The sequence below is a fragment of the Rhopalosiphum padi genome, chromosome 1 (genome assembly GCF_020882245.1).
Source record: "Rhopalosiphum padi isolate XX-2018 chromosome 1, ASM2088224v1, whole genome shotgun sequence".
In the NCBI taxonomy this organism is placed as follows: Eukaryota; Metazoa; Arthropoda; class Insecta; order Hemiptera; family Aphididae; genus Rhopalosiphum; species Rhopalosiphum padi.
Genome location: NC_083597.1, coordinates 11,697,992 through 11,717,847, shown reverse-complemented (window position 1 = coordinate 11,717,847; position 19,856 = coordinate 11,697,992). Strand labels below are relative to the sequence as shown.

General features: G+C 25.8%; 1 protein-coding gene across 2 annotated transcripts in view; it reads right to left on the bottom strand.

Moving 5' to 3' along the window:
- The window catches only part of LOC132932443 (probable G-protein coupled receptor CG31760), a 136,353-nt gene extending 121,706 nt beyond the window's left edge, over positions 1–14,647 (bottom strand). For both annotated transcript variants that reach the window (XM_060998820.1, XM_060998819.1), the window contains exon 1: positions 14,282–14,647. The gene's annotated coding sequence lies outside the window, so the exon portion shown is untranslated. The remainder of the gene's footprint in view (positions 1–14,281) is intronic.
- Between the last annotated feature and the right edge of the window lie 5,209 nt (positions 14,648–19,856).

Below are 19,856 nucleotides of genomic sequence, written 5' to 3'. Positions count from 1 at the left end.
TTTATGGTTTACATAACGTAATAGATATAGGCAAATAGTACATTGAGTATCAACATTTCAAAGTCCGATTGATCAATATTTCTTTACTCATTGTGTGTAATATGGATATTTGTATATTACTGATTTTTGATGGGCAAATAATCAATGGGCGCCAAATCACCCAAATCGGGTATGCCAGTTAATAGATTTAGCGTCGCCCGTTTTTCTCTTGCCCGGAAATTCATGACTGGTTGACGGAAGTCGGAAGTTGTGCAAAGCGCTGAGACACAATCTCGTTAGTTTGTTTATTTTTTTTCTTAAGAACGAGAAACATCGTGCTGAACTAAAAACATTACAGTTACATCATACTTATTTTTTATAATATTATAGTTCATTATTGTACGACTATCATTTCAAAATCAGATTATATAGTGATCAGATTGGTTAACGTTCGACAAGTGACAATTGTATGTGCCGTATTTTAAGATTTTGAAATTCCAAATTATAAGTAAACAAGTATTTTGACTATATTGGGTATAAACAAAAGGTATAACAGGTTCATTCCAACATATTCAATTATATTTTATTATAATATATGAGGAATTGAGAACAATCAAACGTCAACTGTTTGTTGTTCACAAAGCTGTATACTTAATAAAAAAACATTCAATAATTTGTTATCAAATGTCATTATATTTTTCATACAGAAAAAAAAATCAAAATATATTTTATTGTCAATCAATAATAATAATAATAATAATATACTAGTATTCTATATTATTTACTTGCTGTTTTTAACAACACATTGAACAAATCAGCGTATAATAATAGTTCAGAGATATTTTTCAATAATGGTTCTTTGAGATAGATATCAATCTTACATCAAAAACAATTTATTTTTCACTAGCTCAAAATTCAATCATTTATTTTCAATCCAAACACCTATATTTAGGTATTTTTATGTACTACAATATTGTGAAAACTACGATGAGAAATATAGTGAACTTTCATTTCTAGGATAATGATTTCCCGATTATATCAGTTTGTCTAGTGAATAAAATCTGATCGATTGTAAATATATTTTTCAAAACCACAGCTAGTTTTTTTTTTATATTTCGCAATATTTTTCATACCAAACGAAAAAAATAGTGGGCAAAATGCAATAATAAGAACAAGACGAGTCGCTGTGGTGGAAAATAGAATATAATAAACAGTGGGATGATATTACTTGCGGCTATAGGCACGTGCAGAGCAGTCACTATAATATGTTATTATATGATCCCGGGAAAACATCAGACGGATAAAATTGTTCCCAATACACCAAAAACTAAATGTAATTATTATAGACAGCAAATCCATAATGCGCTGCACTGTTCTCGGATCATTTATGTGACGAAAAAAAGAAGACGATTTGTGTGAAGTAGCAGTTTTATCACATATAGTCCGTAAGCCACATAGTTATTAGAACTCCGGCAGAGTTTTACCCGGTAGTTATAATATAATATATGAACTGGTTACTAATACTAAATAACTATAATCTTCAACTAATAAAAACCGTAGCGTGTGTGTTTAAAATACTAAGATGTTGCTCTAACGTCTGGCTTTTAGTAGTTACAAATATTTCTTATGTCTTGAAAACGAGTTCGGATTCTAAAGTTGTCGAAAATTCAATAAGGAATATAATATAATATAATATATTTTGAACGACAAAAACAAATTTTGCAAATGACACATTTTATATGGCTGTGAAAACGAAACCATTTTTACATTACATCAATGCAATTATTGTCACATAAACCTATATTGCATAGTATATAGATACTATGTGTATTGTATAACATTTTTTATTTATAACGTTCTAAGTTTTCTTAAATTTAATTTTTTTTTTTTTTTAATCGTATTGATTATATAAGTTATCTAATGTAACATACTTTGGTGTTATATTTTATTTAGTTTTGTTGCATACAATTTTTACATAGTATTCCGTTATAAGATTATACTCATTAGTCATAAAAAGTATATGAATGTAACCAACAAATTCGTTCTACAATTTAATTAAAATAAATCTGTTGTTGAAGATAATTAATTTATTGGATGAATAGAGTAAAGCCTACCAATTTACAAAAGTATAATTGTTAACGCTATGTCCTCTATAGTTCTAATGGAAGTTGCTAACAACGAGAAAAATCCTTTATGTGTGAAATACTGTTAAATTAAAAAATACCTTACCTTCGGAAAAAATAAAATAATATGTAAAAAAAATCTGATATTTACTATAACTATAACATACACTAAAAGGTTTGATAATTTGATTAATTTATCCAATACTGAATAAAAAGTATATAGCTTTTGTTAAAACTTATAAAAACTAATTACTTCTTATAGAAAATAAGAAACAGTTTGCCGCCATAAGATCAATTTATAAAATTGACAAAATAACAACTTTGTTGTTCAAAATAAAAATAATAATGCAATGGATAAAAATGGCTATGTACTATTCAAAATAAACAAGAACAAATAAAAATCACCAGTAAAAAAATGGGATGTTTAATCAACAACAGGTTTTGATAAAATTGATTTTATTTTTTTTTCGCAATTCAAAAATAAATACTAATAATGATTAAAAATATCCATAGAGCATTTATATTAGCATTTTCTATACATTTTTGCTTTTGAGTGAAAAATCAATCTGGAAAATATAGTATAAATATATAGTAAGTATATTGCAAGTAATTAATACAAAAATTAAAATGTCGTAAATTAATCGTAATTTGTTTGTATAGTTACATTTAAGACCAAATTTTAACACAAAATTCGTCATCAAAATCATGAAAATTATTTTTCATTCATATATTATTCTTTTATTTGTAAACATATTTAATTACGCATAATAACATCAAGTTTATTTATAAATACATCAAGTTTAAATTAAAATAAAAAAAAGTATGTTCACTTGTGTATTGAAAAATAACTATCAATAAAGAAAAATTGTCTAAGTTACTTAGTACAAAATAAATAATAAATTAACCTCAATAATTTTAAGACAGTCACATCTTTGTTTTTACACCAAATAATTTTATTCTAAGTATATCAGTATTGTAAACTAAAATTTACTAAAAAATTATTATCGAAATAATTTTGTAAAAGGAATTTATAATCTACAGTTTTTAAATTTTTGTCCAAAACTAAGTGATAACTGATAACATAAAATTACAGTTTCAAATAATTTACAGTCATAAGTTAGTAACAGATGAGTCGTGTTCTTTACTGGATGGTACTAAGTAACTAAATTAATTTATCAAGTACTATCATCATTTCTTTTATACCCATAAAGAACGGACTTTTATTTTATTAACTACACAATTATAAATAAAAAATATAGCGTACATATTTAAAAAATAATAAACGAAAAATAATTACATTTTTAAGATATAATTTTTTTTTTAATTTATAGCTAGGTACATATTATAAAACGAAATATAATGTTTTATTTATAATTTATACGAGAATACAAGATTTTTTTTTTCCCAATTACGCCGTATTTAATCTCATCCCAAAAAGAAAATATCACCGAAAAATCTTCACTCGAAAACGAATAATGCTCGTACCGTGAAAAGAAAAAATAGCAATAGCATGAACTATTTATACCAGACACTTGCAAAAATGAGACCCTTTGAATAAAGTTGTGGTAAACGATAACCATATCAAATTTCCCGGTTCGGATGGAACGCGATTTTTATTACCTGCGCAGTGTGCACAAACTATGGTTATGGTGATTTTGTTGGAGACTATAATAATAACGTTTTAACGTTTAACTATTTTATTTAATGTATTATAATTTCGAGAATGATTTTCAGTTGCCTACGTCGTGTGTGTAGCTAAAAATTATTCAGTTGAAATTCTCGGCGCGTGAACGCCACACCGTTGACACCGATGGCAATACAACGAAATATGATAACTTTCGAAAACGGTTACGCGCATAATAGTGTAGGTGCATTGAACAAAAACTTTTTCCAGCGTTGTACACTTATTATTACCAAACGACAAGCGATGAGTTTATTATGTTTCAGTTTATGCAACGCGCAACGATCGTGCTCAGCTTTTCTGCAATTAATATTATAGTCCACAATATACTTAGTGACTAACAATAATGACATGAAATATCCAACAGGCATACGCTTTCGATGACACTCTCCCTTAGTTAAGTTACGTTGAAAATATTATTTTTATTTTTTGTGATCTTTGAATCGTTTGTATGTTTATTTTTTTGGCAGAGTTTACAGGTGAACCGCAAGTAAAATACGCATTATAATGAACGAAACGCGTGCATCAAAGTGGTTTTCTCTATAAACTGACATCGTAAAACATTTTACGTGAACATTTGTTCTCGACAAAAGACTAAAGACGGTTTAGCGAGCAATTTAACAGTCGTTAAAAATTGTCATAAACGACGGGGTTATTAAGAAATTTATAATTCTAGCTAGGTATATGATTTTTGTGTATAGTACCCAATTATACGAATTACGCTTTAATCGTCATACTTATTATATTAGGTGTTAGTGTCATGTTTTCGAATTACAAAATAATATCATTGACATAAAAAATATGAAAATAAGTTTGCTTAATGTAATTCTCTGGAGCTAAATAGGAAAATGACGTTATTAAGATGTAACATAAAATAAATAGTTATTATTACAACCTATAGTAAAGATAGTATAGTTTTATTTTTACCTATAATTTTATTATTTAATCCAAAATGTTTATAATATTATTACAACATTCTAATACACTTTAAGTATGTATCAATGTGATGTATTTTCTTGAAAATGTGGTTATTTTGTATACATCGTGTTACACCTATTGAACTCTATTTTCAGAAGCTTTACCATTTTAGGCTGATAGTTACTCACATACAGTTTATATGTGTTTATATAAATAGGTTGGGTAATTTATTGAATTAAAATTTGCTTATTAACCTTATTGTTTATTTTGTAAGTAATTGTAATGTACTTCATGTAAATTACAAACTAAAAATAGACATTTAATTATTTTCCTTTTATACTTGGAAGTATGTTTTTTTCAATCTATTTACAAGACGTATATATATATAAATACATACTATAATATGATGTTATTTTAGTTGTAATAAGTAAGTTAAATATATTAATAGGGAGTACGGACTTTTACATTTTGAAACGAAACTGTTTTGGTAAAGCTGCACATATTAATTAATGAGGTAACAACAAACTAACTTATTTTTTACATATTAAAGAAATAAAAATGAATAGGTATAACCATATAGGAACTTTTAAAAGGTACATTAAAATATACAAAAATAAATAAATAAAAATACCAAAAAAATATTTTTAAGACTGGCAAATTAATTAAAATTGATAAAAATAATCATTAAAATTAGACACAAACTAACAGTATTGGTCTATCAATACCAAATATATAAATAAATGCAAATCAAAATTGTTATGTAGTTATTTAATATAATATGTTTTTTTTTCAATAAACAACTTTAAATGTAGTAAAAACAATAAACATTCCATATAAGACCTACAGTCGATCGAGTGAATTAAATACAGATGCTATTGTAAGTTTGTCTAAACAAAAAGTTCTCAGTATTTTTCGAAATAAAAAATATAAAAGTTGTTACCCAATTACCAAGAATTCGTAAAATGTTTTACCTTGCATAATTTGTGATTAATATTTTTTTTTTTTTATCACGCTACAGTTTTAAAATATTTCTATGCATTTTGACTTAATAAAAAAAAATACTTGCTTTCAAATGGTACAGATTAGTTTTAAATTACTTTATACAAAATAAGGAATACTACAGCATTTAGAATTCTTTAAAAACGAATATCATAATGACTTTAATTTTAAATATGTAATATCTAAGTACAATAGTACATATTGGTTTATTAATTTAACATTACACACTAATTATCTTGAAAAGTATTAACATTTTTGAAAATTCTTATTTTACTCGATTTTAAGTCATTTAAAGAAAAATTTTACTTTTACTATTTTTTCATTATTATCATTATTGAGTTTTTTAATTTTTTTAATAAAATCATACATTTTTAATTCTTAATTCCTAAAATAATATTTTTCTAAGAATTTCGGTATTTAAAATCGAATTTCAAACGGGTAGTTATAATTAGTTATAAATATTTATGATTCAAATTACCTGGGTAATAATAGACCAACAGCAAAGTATCTTAGTGACACTCTAATTAATTATTCTTTAAATATTTATAACTTATTAATTATATACACAAACAGATCGTTTGAAATGTAATTATTCTGAACGGGGCGATAAATGATGTGTGGGTCTGTCGTCACCTGTTGGAGTAATAAAAATGATTCAATTTTTAACTTTAAGGGTAGTTTTTTATAAGCAATTAGATCTGATTGATATTAAGAAGGAGAAGGGGAGAAGTCAAAAATAAGATTTTGTACTTTAAAAAATAATAAGAAATATAAAAAAACTATCGAAACTTGAATATTTACATTACACCGACTTTTGATTAAATCGATATTATTTTTTTGTAACAAAAATAAATTATAAGTTACTAAGTCATTTTTTAACACAAAGTTTGCCATAATTTGTTCTTACAGTAATTTAATACCTAATTTAAAACATACTTAATTACGTTTCTATTTGAATTTTACATTTTCACAGAATTTGATATTCAAATGAAACAATATAACAATTTTTACTTTTACAATTAGTTACTATGTTTTAATTTAAAAATGATTAACCATAAGAACTTGAAGCTATTTTTCTTTTTATAAATTATAATTTTCTATAAGTACAAAATGGTATTTTCAAAATATTCAGAATAATTTTTAGTTGTTTATTTCACGAAACTATTCACACAATTTTACATAGGGTTAATGTTGACTTATAAGTTAATATTTAATAATAATAATAATAATGTCCGTGTTATAATATTTATAGCACAATATTTGTGAAGTTTTTGGAAAATTAGTTCAACCTACTGTATAGACTATAGATAATAAAAAAACGACTTTTTAATATAACTCAATTAAACAATATTCATAAAAAAAAAGAATGACATCTATCTCGGAGAAAAAACTTAGAAACGTTTTCAGTGTGCAATGAACTAAAACTTAACTTATCTATTACAGTGACCTCTTTATTAATAAGATACATAATAATTATTATTGTTCTCTCACTGTATTTTTATTGCGTACTGCTCAATAAAATGTGTGCTTGGAAATAAATGTCGTTCATAAAATATACCTACTATGTATATAAATAATAAATAATAATAATAATAATACACTCGCTTAGAGTTTAGTTTCATTTGTTTCAACCACAAAATAGATAGCAAATGTCAGACATAGTAAAAAAAAAATACAAATCTACTTCATACCAAATGCTATGAACTATGAGAAGTACCGCATCAAAATCCAATTACTCGTTTCGGCGTCTCTCAAAAATTCAAACAAAATATATAAATATATGTGCTGGCGCATATTCATGGATATGTTCCTTGAGCTTTATAGATACAGACGTTTATGTATCTATACTTAAAAAATAGACACTTGAGAATATCCCTGAATGACAAGTCAAAATAGTAATATCAGCAACAAAAATGATTTTATATACTGCTATTATGTACTGCAGCTGCAGATGCGTAGTTTATTATTTAAGATAATATTATTGAAACCAAAATCGATATCAATCTAAGGAATAAAGTTATTAATATATTATTACCTATAAAGTTACAAAATCGAGTGAAATATGATATAAATGCCCAGATATAGTAATATTAAAGAAATTATAATATGTGAGTATGTGACAGGTTATAGAATTTTAATGTAAGATGTTTTGCAAGTTGCAAGTTATAAAGTTGTTATCAAAACATTGCTGCGCTTATGGTTAGTTTTTATGAATAATTAAATATCGTATCATACGTACGTAGTAAATTTATAAGTGAAAAGGTCCTTAATTACTTAATTACTTTCTATAAATTCAGCATTAATATGATAATACATTTTATAAAGAAAAACTAGAAAGATAATACTTTTTTAAAATATACATTTACTTTATAACAAAAACATTCGGTACTATATTGGTCTATGTATATTACAAACAGTTCTGACAACATATGTAGGTAGTTTTTTTTAACGCTTTTAATATTATTACAGTTTCAAAAAACGTCATAATATTGAATGACTGTAATGGTCGTGTTAAATTAGAATTCAATGATATATCATATATCATTGCATACGAAAAACAATTCTGAGCGTAAATGGTTTTGTCTGCAACATATTATAATATTTTAATTTGTAATATTTTCATTGGTAGTATATAGCAATTAATTTTCTATTAGTACGGTAGGTTGAACTAATTGTTGTCAAAAACTAATCGCATTTATTATAATACTATAAAACTGTTAATATTATTTCATATAATATTATAAGATTACCGTCAACTAGGTACTAACTTAATATAAGTCAATACCGACAGCGACGTACCATGTAACAGTGTAAATAAGTGTACGGCATAAATAGATTAAAATCAACTCGTATTATGAAAATTGCATTGTGTATAGTACAAATTAATAAACAATATGGGAAAAAGTTAAGTCACTAAAAACATTTTTATTTTTTTTTAAATTAGGCAAAACAAAATAATTAAAATTTTATTTTTTTATTTACGAATAAAAAAAAAAAAAAAAAAATTAAATAAAATTAATTATAAATATAATTATAATTATTAATTTTATTTAAAATGCTTATAACAAAATTGCATTTATATATTTTTAATATTTTTAAAAGTTCCTAAAAAAACTTATGAGAAACCTTGTATAACATACTCAAATAGTAAATTGTTGACAACAAAATAGTTAGCAAGTATTATCGACATTTGGACTTCAAACAACTACTTGAATAATAAATATAAAATAACAATTAAAGTAATAATGACATTTTTCAATTATTATGATTGGAGTTTTTGAATTAAAATAATTAAGTTTAAGAAGAATTTGTTATTTTACATGAGAATATCCAAACTTCGTCATAATTTGAACTTCATACGTTTATACAAAATTGCCAAACTCGTATTAAATATTTAACCTTTTAAACTGTGCAAAAACAAAAAAAAGTCATACATTTCAAAATTCAAATAGTTCAAAAAGAGCCTAAGTATTTTCAAAATTCTACCATATTTTTTTGTTTTTAGTTGCTCGTAAATTATTGCAATTATTAAAAAAATACAAAGCATTTTTTTCTCCCAAAATATCACCATGATCAGTTTTAATTTTATGTTTAGCATAATATTCATATTTATATTTCAGTTTATTTTGAATTGAGGTTGCTGAGATTTTTTTTTTTAATTTTTCATTTATCGTTGGTTTTTGAGAAGAAATAAAAGAGGAATTAATATTTTGTGTAATACACTTCATTCATATGCTCTCTCGTTATACGGACTGAGAATCCGTATCATTGTCAAGTACTCTCACGTTATTGACAAACCATTCCACGAACAATGAAATAATCAATCACTTCGACCGTATATCGGTGACTTACTCTTCACTTCAAACAAGCATTTTGAAACATATTATATATGCTTACGCACCATCTAGTCTCTTCGCCCTGTTCTCGGAACCTTGTGGGAGACGGACTTCATGTCAACGTGCTGGTGTTTATTGTGTGAAACTGTGAAAATGTAAGAATATTTTCACATTATCTGTACGATAAATACACTTGGCAGCAAAGTGGTTCACGATAAAGAAATAGCCTGTGGCATGTTACTTCTAACGCGTAGATACTTCGATTTGGAAACTTGTTATACAAAAACTAGTACCAAGTATTTCGGAATAGTAAATAATTTCTTACAATGTTATTGAAAAAAAAAATGTTATGAAAGTTTTAAATCATATACGCAAAAAAGTTTTTTCTTTAAATGTAAAAAAAAAAATAACTCAATACTTTTCAACACACACATTTCACCAGCATTAGTTTAAAAATGTTTTTCACTCAGTTAAATTTACAATTCATATTTTTCAAACCATGTTTACTAAAAATTGTTAAAGTTATTTAAACATGTTTAAAAGATAATTATTGTATATTAGTACCTACAGGAACAAGACTTTTAGTTAATGTTTAATAATAAACATTTTACTTTGTTGTAGAATGTAGAATGTATATTATATAGACGCGAATCGATAATAAGATGTTAATTGATAAATGTAAAATAAAGTATACAAAATAAAGATTCAAATTTGTAAATTTTAATTTATTAACCAAACTTACAAAATACTTTGTACCTAGGTACTTACCTATATGTGTATATATTATATGATCAAAGGTATAACAAATGTACGTTTTGACACTAATTTAAGGTACAGCTATAATTCAAAATTTTCTGTAACTAAATAACATTTATGGTTGCTTTAATTTTAAAAATTACCTATAATTTGGTTTTACAAATGTAATTTTCTCAAAACCAGAATATTAGCCTAAACATATTACATTAATATTAAAATAGTATCTGATATTTTAGATTTAGTAAAAAGATCTTTACTTATATATCAAACTTACAATCAATTATATGTAATTAAAACACTTGTTTAACTGTATATTAGTATCGACAAATATGTCTGTAAATTATAATAATCTGGATAATTATCCTGATGATTTCGTATATTATGATTATTAATCTAGATATGATCAATAATACAAACCATTACACGATTGCAAAACAATTGCATTTTGATTTGTCATTCGAATTGATACGCACCAATTAGATATTTTAAATGTAAATCAAGACAATCTATTGAAACACAAAATTAATATTCTTGAAGCGTTTGCAGGCAGCTAATCTTTTAGTGAATACGGTAAAGAAAATAAATTAAAGCGCTTTTCAGACAGTTTTATATATTTATGTATAGATAAACAAACAAAAATATTCTCAAAATATTTGATTTCAAAATACTATATGACATATATTAAAAAAAAATATAATTTGAATGCGATGTTTTCAAAATACATGCAATATTGCTTATGAATAAATTAAAATATTGCATATTACAGGTAAGCTATACATAATATGACAAAATATAATTAAATAATATATTTTAAATTTAAATTATTAAATTATGAATAATATATAATATAATAATATAGGTAAGGACTTTATTGATAGGGTGTTCAATGTTAACGTCCACTAAATATGTTAATTTTATAAAATAGTTTATTCACAAATAATAGCAAAAGATTCAATTCAAGGAAATATATTATTTCTTAAATACATTACATTTTAAATTCCAAGTAAATAAGGAAATTAATATTTCGTGCAATTTAAAAATACGTATAAATCAAATTCTGGAGTAAAAATTTTTAAAAAATCCCCATAACTAAATTTAGCTAAACTTTTATATCACATCAATATTTTATTAATACTGTAACGTATATTTTTTAGAAAATGATACTTTGGAGTAAAATACACGACAAACTTGTTAAACCATATATAAACATAATGTCAGTAACATATTGCATTAGAATAAGTGCAATGAAAATGTAAATATTTTTTGGAGGATTTTCATTTCATAACAGTAATGTTAAATATATTTAACTACAAAATTATAGTATGTTATCTAAAATCATTTATAATAGTAGTATACTATATGATGTGTTTAGTATAATTTAACTTTTAATATACAAATACCTTGTGATTTTTTAAACGATAAAGACCCAAAATCAAATAAAAATCAGTAAATTTACTATAAATATTTGTTTGAACTTTTATTCCCATTGTTTGGAATTTTAACACCAAACTTTATTTTACGTTTACCAATTCTATTTTTCTAAATCTAGTTTTTTAAGTTTTTATGTTTTCTCTGAGTTATTTTGACCTTTGTATCGCGCTCGATTAGCACTGGTAATAAATAAAAAAATATTGCGTTGTAAATCACATTTAACATAATATCGACGATATTGTTGTGGCAACTGAAAAACATAGAACGATACTACAATAATGATTTATAGTATCACAGCGTTACTGCAATATAAGAAATTTTATCTTTATTTTCCATGGGATTACAACCAAAACGTGGCTATATTACAGAAATTCCGTATTTATTCTACCTATTCTTCAGTAGACACTGTATCCAATTATTCGTCCCCTTTTACTGCAAAATTTCCCAAATCATTATTGCTCAAATGAGGACTTTTTTTTTTAAATATAAATTGTATATTAAATGCACTGCCTACATAATAAAACCGTTTCATTAAAGACGAATAATAAACGTTGGCCATTGTGTGTAGAATAGTTTTCTTTCTCTCGAACATTTAAGGACGTCGCATAGCCAGCGCACATCTTCGTAGTTCCGCTCAAGATGTATATAGCACAAACAAAAACTAAACGTGAAATATATTCTTCGCAGACTATAACATTATTTCTTTCTGCTATATTTTTATAATATTTCGATTGTTTCAAATTAATATTATTATTTTGGAACGTCTATATTAAACGGAAATAATAATTCAAGAAATCTATTAATAATATTATTTTATTACGGAAAGATTGCCAAAAAAATTAAAACAATAACTCCTAAATAAAATTGGGTTTTTGTACACACAATATGATATTATGCATATTATATGAGCGTATACCTATAATGATAGTAATAAATAATAAACTCAAAAAGCTACATTGTAAATAATTATATGCCGTGAAATTTTGATAATATTTACATACATATTTACATGCGATATCTGATCGATTGACTGTAAACTAACAAACATATCAATATACTGACGTTCTATGCTTTTCTAAACAGAAAAATGCACTTAATTGTAAAAAAATATAGACAAACTAATAAAAAATAATAACACACAAATTTAAATAAGTTGTTAAATTTTTTTTTCTTCTAATATTACATTTATAATTTTTTTTTTTTTAATGTAATAATAAAATACCGAAAAATATTCTTGAGTATATTTGTATGTTTTGTTACAACTTTTGAGACGTGATAGACGTAATTAATGTTTAAATATAATATTATTTTTATATCTTACAAGGAGAAGAATATAATATCGTATTAGACATGAACTGAGATGTTCTCACAAAGTTTTTATAGACTTTCTACCAGAAGATTTAAATTTATCCTTGTTACAGAGTACCTACTATTATGTACAATATTTTGGTCATAAAAACATCCTTGTAATAGAATAATATATTAAGGTACATTACTATACGTTGATGCAACTTATAAAGATATTTTTATTTTTGTATCATTATTTATAACCATTAATTATTTTAGCCAAAAATAAACCTTCAATATTTTTTATTTTTAATGCTTGGTTAAACTTGAATTTATAATATAATATGTATATAATATTTATTAAATTATAACAATCTAAAAAACTAATTTAATACAAGAAATTATTAAATTTAAAATTATACTTTAATACATTTTGTTCATAAAATTTACCTATAAAATATATAATTTTATATCTACATATTTTTCTTGTTTAACTTAAAAATATTTATTTTGATATTATTTTATACATAAAAATAAATATCTTGGAAGCAGGTAGTAATATTTTTTAGAACTTAAGATTATTAATTATTATATATACATATTAAGGTATTGTTTATTAAACTAGTCATTAATTTTCTTTCTGGAGCCAATATAATGTTTTTAAACTTTCATTTACAATAAATTAATTCTAGGCAGGTATATATTCAACATAAAAAAATGGATTACCTCATTGTTTTAAGTACCTCCCTAAATAATTGAAAAACAAAAATTAATGTATCGATTTGAGTTACCTATTAAAGTGTATATTTTTATTTATTATCAAACGTCTTAGTAAGATTATTTCTTTTCTGTAATATAATATTTACCTAATGAACTGTTTTTATATTGCCCATATTATATTAAACCCTATTGTTGGCATTGTTTCGTATTATTTAATTTTTAATATTATTAATTAGGTAAATTAATAACGCATATATAAACAAGAATTGTTCTGGTTAAATGTCATAATTGTATATTATTCACAGGTAGACTATGTTTACTTATATACTTTTCAGGTATATTATCGTGTAAATTAATTTAGTCTTTTTCGTAGAAGTACAAACCATGACATGCAATGAATATTTATATCGTGCAAACACATATTATATTCAACTAGTATAATACAATATAGCTGGGTAATATTGTGTAAAAAGGAAAAGAAAACAGCAGTATACGCGTGGACTGGGCGAGGTTTCAACGCATTTACCTATTAATTGATTAGAAAAACTCACCGTAAAAATATAGGTGATAAAGATTCGGTGGAGAAAACGGGGGAGGAGTAAGTGTATAATCGTTCTCGAAATCCCGTCTCCGACGTGTAACAGTACGGTAATAATAATAATAGTGATAAAAATAATATAATGATAATAATAACGAAAACAACAACTGTATATTATAATATTATTATCACGTCTGTTGCGGACGTGTACGACGTGTGTGACGACGACGACGACGATGTTGGTGGAACGGCCGAGGGCAGATAGAAGAAAAAAATCCTACGCGGAAAACTCGAAACCGTGTCGGCGGTGGCGTCGGCGGCGGCGGCGGCAGCGTCGTCGTCGGCCTAACAACACCCAACGTGATCACGGCGAACCGTCCCGACGTACACTGAGCGCGTCCCCGTGACAGCGTGCGCTAATATAGGGCCCTCGCACACACACACACACACACACACACACACATATACACATACACATACACACACACACAAACACACACGCACACACACACACACACACACACACACACACACCCTGACGATGACGACGTCGATGACTACGACTACGACGACGACGACTACTACTACGGAGGAGCGTAATCGTTTTTTCCCTGCTTTGCGCTCCGGCACAGACGGCCCCTATTTTTCCTCCGTCCGACCGTACGTCCGTCCGTTCGTCTTCTCCGGGCGGCGGCTATTTAAAACTGACAATACGTCGGGCCGGATGTCCCCGTGCATTGTGTGTGCGTTTACAGTAATAGTATTGGTGTGGGCCGTAGTCGCGTTCGCGCGGTAGCCGTGCGTCGTCGTACAGTATTGTATAGAGTGTTGTTTGCCGGCGCAGCGTAAACCGACGAAACGGATAGAAAAATCGTAAGACTCGAACCGTGTGTATGGGCACCGCCTACACGTCAAGTCACATTAATAATATCATAACGATAGTGCGTATACGTTACGATAATAATATTATTGCGTACCGATGTGTGTGTGTGTGTGTGTGTGTGTGTGTGTGTGTGTGTGTGTGTGTGTGTGCGTGTGTGCGTGTGTGTGTGCGTGTGACTTTGGAGGCAGAGAGGGGCAACCGTGATGGGAGCCGCCGTATTCCCCCAACGCCGCCAAAAAACGGCAACAGTTTGTAACAACAGAGCGATATTAATTTATGAATAACGGCTCGTTTCTGAAATGTACAGTACTTGCCCGAAATGTATAAAGGTCGACTAAGTGTATAATGCCCGCAGCGTATATTAACAGTAAAATATTGTATTCTTCGCGGTTAATCTCGTATTTTCCGCGCGCACCCCAATTTATTAATAAAACCACTACAAAATCCAAAAGCTTGGCGCAAAAAGCTCCAACATAACGCGCACGGGACTCCAGATAGTACAATATTAAAATTTATAAAGTGCCGACGGTACGGCATAAGTTTCGAAAAACCCTATTGGGTTTTTTTTTCAAATATTGCCATTCGTCGTTATGTATAAATTATATTTCATACATGGTATTGTATGAAAACATTTTAATGGAGAAACCTAAAATCTAATATACCATGATATACTTAAATACATAGATTGTGCGTTGCTATAAATATATTATATACAATCCACGTGATTAAAACTTCTAGTTTTGGGACTAAAAAGTTAGGATAAATTAATCATGTGTCAACTTTAAATAACACAAACACAAACGATATCCCCACATATTCGATCAGTTATGAATATTCAATTTGCATCTTATTTTTTTTTTTTTTTTTTAATAGACACGTTAAATTAATTTATGTTATATCTATGTATCGTCGATAAAACGTTTAAAAAAAAGTAAAAGAGGTCCGATACTATTTTGCATTATTATAACGTTTTACAACATGCGACATAATACCCTACATTTTTCATATTTAAGTTTTAACATAAAGTATGATTGACAGTGACGGCAAATCAGAAAATTACGTCAACCACTTCATAATAATATAATGATAATTATCATACCGGCCGACATATAATAGCCCTCATCATACTTAACAATATCAATTAAAAACAGACACTTTAATTTCACTTGAATAATTTTTTATTTGGTTATAATTTTATAAACAATGTTTTTCCTATCTAGCTAGATTGATGTTTTTTACTACTATTATTATTTACGTATTAACTTTTAAAATTATACAATTATAATCATTTTCTTCCGAAAAATCATACTTTTTAATATATTATGTAAAATTTCACTATTTAGTTAAAATTAATATATAAGGTATATACAGACTACACACTCTTATACCATAAATGGATCCAACCCGAGATAACGGAGAGGGAGATTTTTAAAGGACGCACATGATATAGATACGACTAAAAATATTTATCTTGGTATAGTCCTTTTTTAAGTATTTATTTATATTTATTTATAATACCTGTTACTTTTCACAGACTCAGAACAAAATAAATATTTTATATTGTAATAATAATAATTTTATACAGGTAGGTAGTTATACTTATACGTGTTATAATAATTTAGCTTATAAATATAAATCTGATGATTTAATAATTTATAGTGTAAAATCTAATCTCCTCGACGATTTTGAAAATACATTAATTACTTCATCAATAACAATTTATATTATCCTTGTATAGTTGTATGCGTGTATAAAAGCTAGTCCATTAAATCTTCTTTCGAGCATTCTTGTTCTTGGATAAGTTTTAAGATGACAAAGAGAAGAAAAATTATAGAAAATAACATGCAAAGCTACTACAAATCCGTAACATACCGATGATTTTCAAAAGATCTTTTAAAGATTTCACAATATCAGACCATTCAGAAATATTATCTAAGTATAGGACACAACAAATTACGCATACATTCATGATATACTAACTTATGATTTTATTTTTATTTAATGTTTAATCCCTATAATTTCATGTAATAATAATATTACGTTAATATGTTTGAACATACATTACATAGCTGTGGCTGAGATTTTAAAGTATACCTATGTATAATAATGTTATAGAACTATATTCCTTAGGCACATATATATATTATGATTTATGATATACCACTTTATGTAGAACTGGGTCATAATATAAATTAGTTAAATTTAATCTTAAGTTACAATTTACAACATCATGAACATAGTTTTGGCAATGTCAATATTGCAGATTTAATTAAGTATTATACCCAATTATAACGATAAATGTTTAGAATATTTATACTTTATATGTTGTGTTTTTAAATTAAAATATATTTTAATAAAATAATAATATTTCAAAAATAATTTATCGCAAAAAACATTTTTAAATATTTTCTTCTTTATTGATGATCAATCGACACTAATTAAATCGATTGTTTAAATAATTGTTTTATACAAAAAAACATTAATTTGTGATACTTTTTTATTTTAATAACACATTATTTTTAATCAAAAACAACACATTAAACATAAATTAATTTAATTTTGAATATCATTATACTGTAATAAAGTTTTAGTTTTATTATTATATTTAATGACATTAATATTTGTAGATTGAAAATTAAATTAAAACGGATTTTTAAGAATAAGTACACATCTTCAAAATTCAATCATGTTGAAAGTAAAAATTCCTAAGACCAATATACTTGATGCCATATAGAAAATATATTACCCGTCATAATAATATAATACATTAATAACAGTAGGCTGATCACCGAAGTGAACTTTTTGTATTTGTAATTTTGTAATCAAATTTCTAAACGATTTTGATTTTCTTTCATTTTGTACCGATAAAATTACTCGTAATTTTAACAAATAACGGCTTTCTGAATAAGACTAAAATTGCTTTAACAGTTAGTACCATATTATTATACAATTATAATAAATGTATGCATTAGTGAATTTCTGCGTTCTAATAAATATAGTCAATTTAGTTTTATAGATTATGATTTAAATTCATTATCACAATACATGCATTATAAGTAGGTTCTATACTACTGTGATGATTTCTGATCTAACAATCATCATTGTGTATAATTTTAATGGGTGTGATTCGAATTACCGACACTCAATGTGTTAAAATATGAAATGGCCAAAAAAAAAACATTAAAAAAAATTGTTTTATATAGATAAATAGGTAGGTACATTTCACATAATTAATTTTTAAAAATTTTAATTAAAAAGTAAATCGTGCTATATAATATATATATATATATATATATTATTATAAAAAATAGTATATTATACTGAGACACATTTTACATAATACAGTTAAGTGACATTTTAAAAAAGTATGACTTACAAAAGACTGTTAAATTATGACGTTTGAATGATTTGTGGGGAGACACGAGATCCGATTACAAAATAACGCTATACACCACGAGATTGAAAACGGTATCAAGTACCATGCAGGTACACTTCTCTGATTTTATATAATAAAATACGATCATAGAACGTAATTCAATAATTGTAACTATTACCAAATATCAATGCCAGTCATAGTCTGTTTGTACGATGCACTGCAACGAATCGTCTGAAAGTACCTTTACATTGAAATCAATGATTAGTGGCAAGTAGGTACCTCACAATAAAGTGTACTGTACAGTGCACAGTATACAAGTAAAAGATAACCTAGCGGGGATGTTACTGCTGAATCACATAAATTACTTTCTAAAAGGAAAATGTATTACCAGTATCGAATTAATAATTTAAGTTTATTTTTAGCATTTCATCATGTCGGCATTTTACCTTTTCAACTAAAACAGTTCCGAACATCTAACTGTTAGCCCTATATAAATGTCGGCTATTTAGATCGGCCAAATGTCCATGTATATATATATATTGATTTTAATGTATTATCTGCGTTCATACAATACCTACCTATTGTGTTAGCAATTAGTGTTTACAGGCGGAAACACAAAGTTTTGAATAGATTATTGAAATTAGTTCCAATAAAATTGTGAAATATATTCACATAATATGCAATAGAAATAATACTACAATTTCCATAATATACCAACTAATAATTACAAATGTTGAACATAATTGTAACACAATAAATTAAAGTGAAACCATTGAAAAAACGTTTCCTTTGTTGAATCGACCCAATTAATGCATGGCATTTATATTTATAATTATATTATGTATTATATAAATTATACTTATCTTTAAATCATTATAGAAATAAAACTTAAAAACTTACTAAAAATAGGTTATTTTTTTAAAAAATCTAAAATTATCAAAACAAGTCATCATTATATTCTTATTCTTTTTTTTTAATTTTATCCGAGAATAATGGCTGTATTATCAAGATCTAGAAAAATAAAATATTGAGATCATTTAATGTAGCTTAATTAATATATAAAATACTATAATACAAGTGTTATCTTTTTGAAATCAAAAGATCAAGTTGTGTGTGTTGATATAAAGTTTATTATAAAGAATACTATAATACAATTCTCAATATTGTCAAGATATTTTCACGATAATACGATATAATTATAAATTATTCCAATATAACACTGTACACTGTAACTTTTAGTATTAAAAAAAAATCCATTTAAACTTCACGTAAAAAATAAATCTAAAGTGTTAATAAATATCAGAGAAATTAACTTTATTTCTTCAAGAA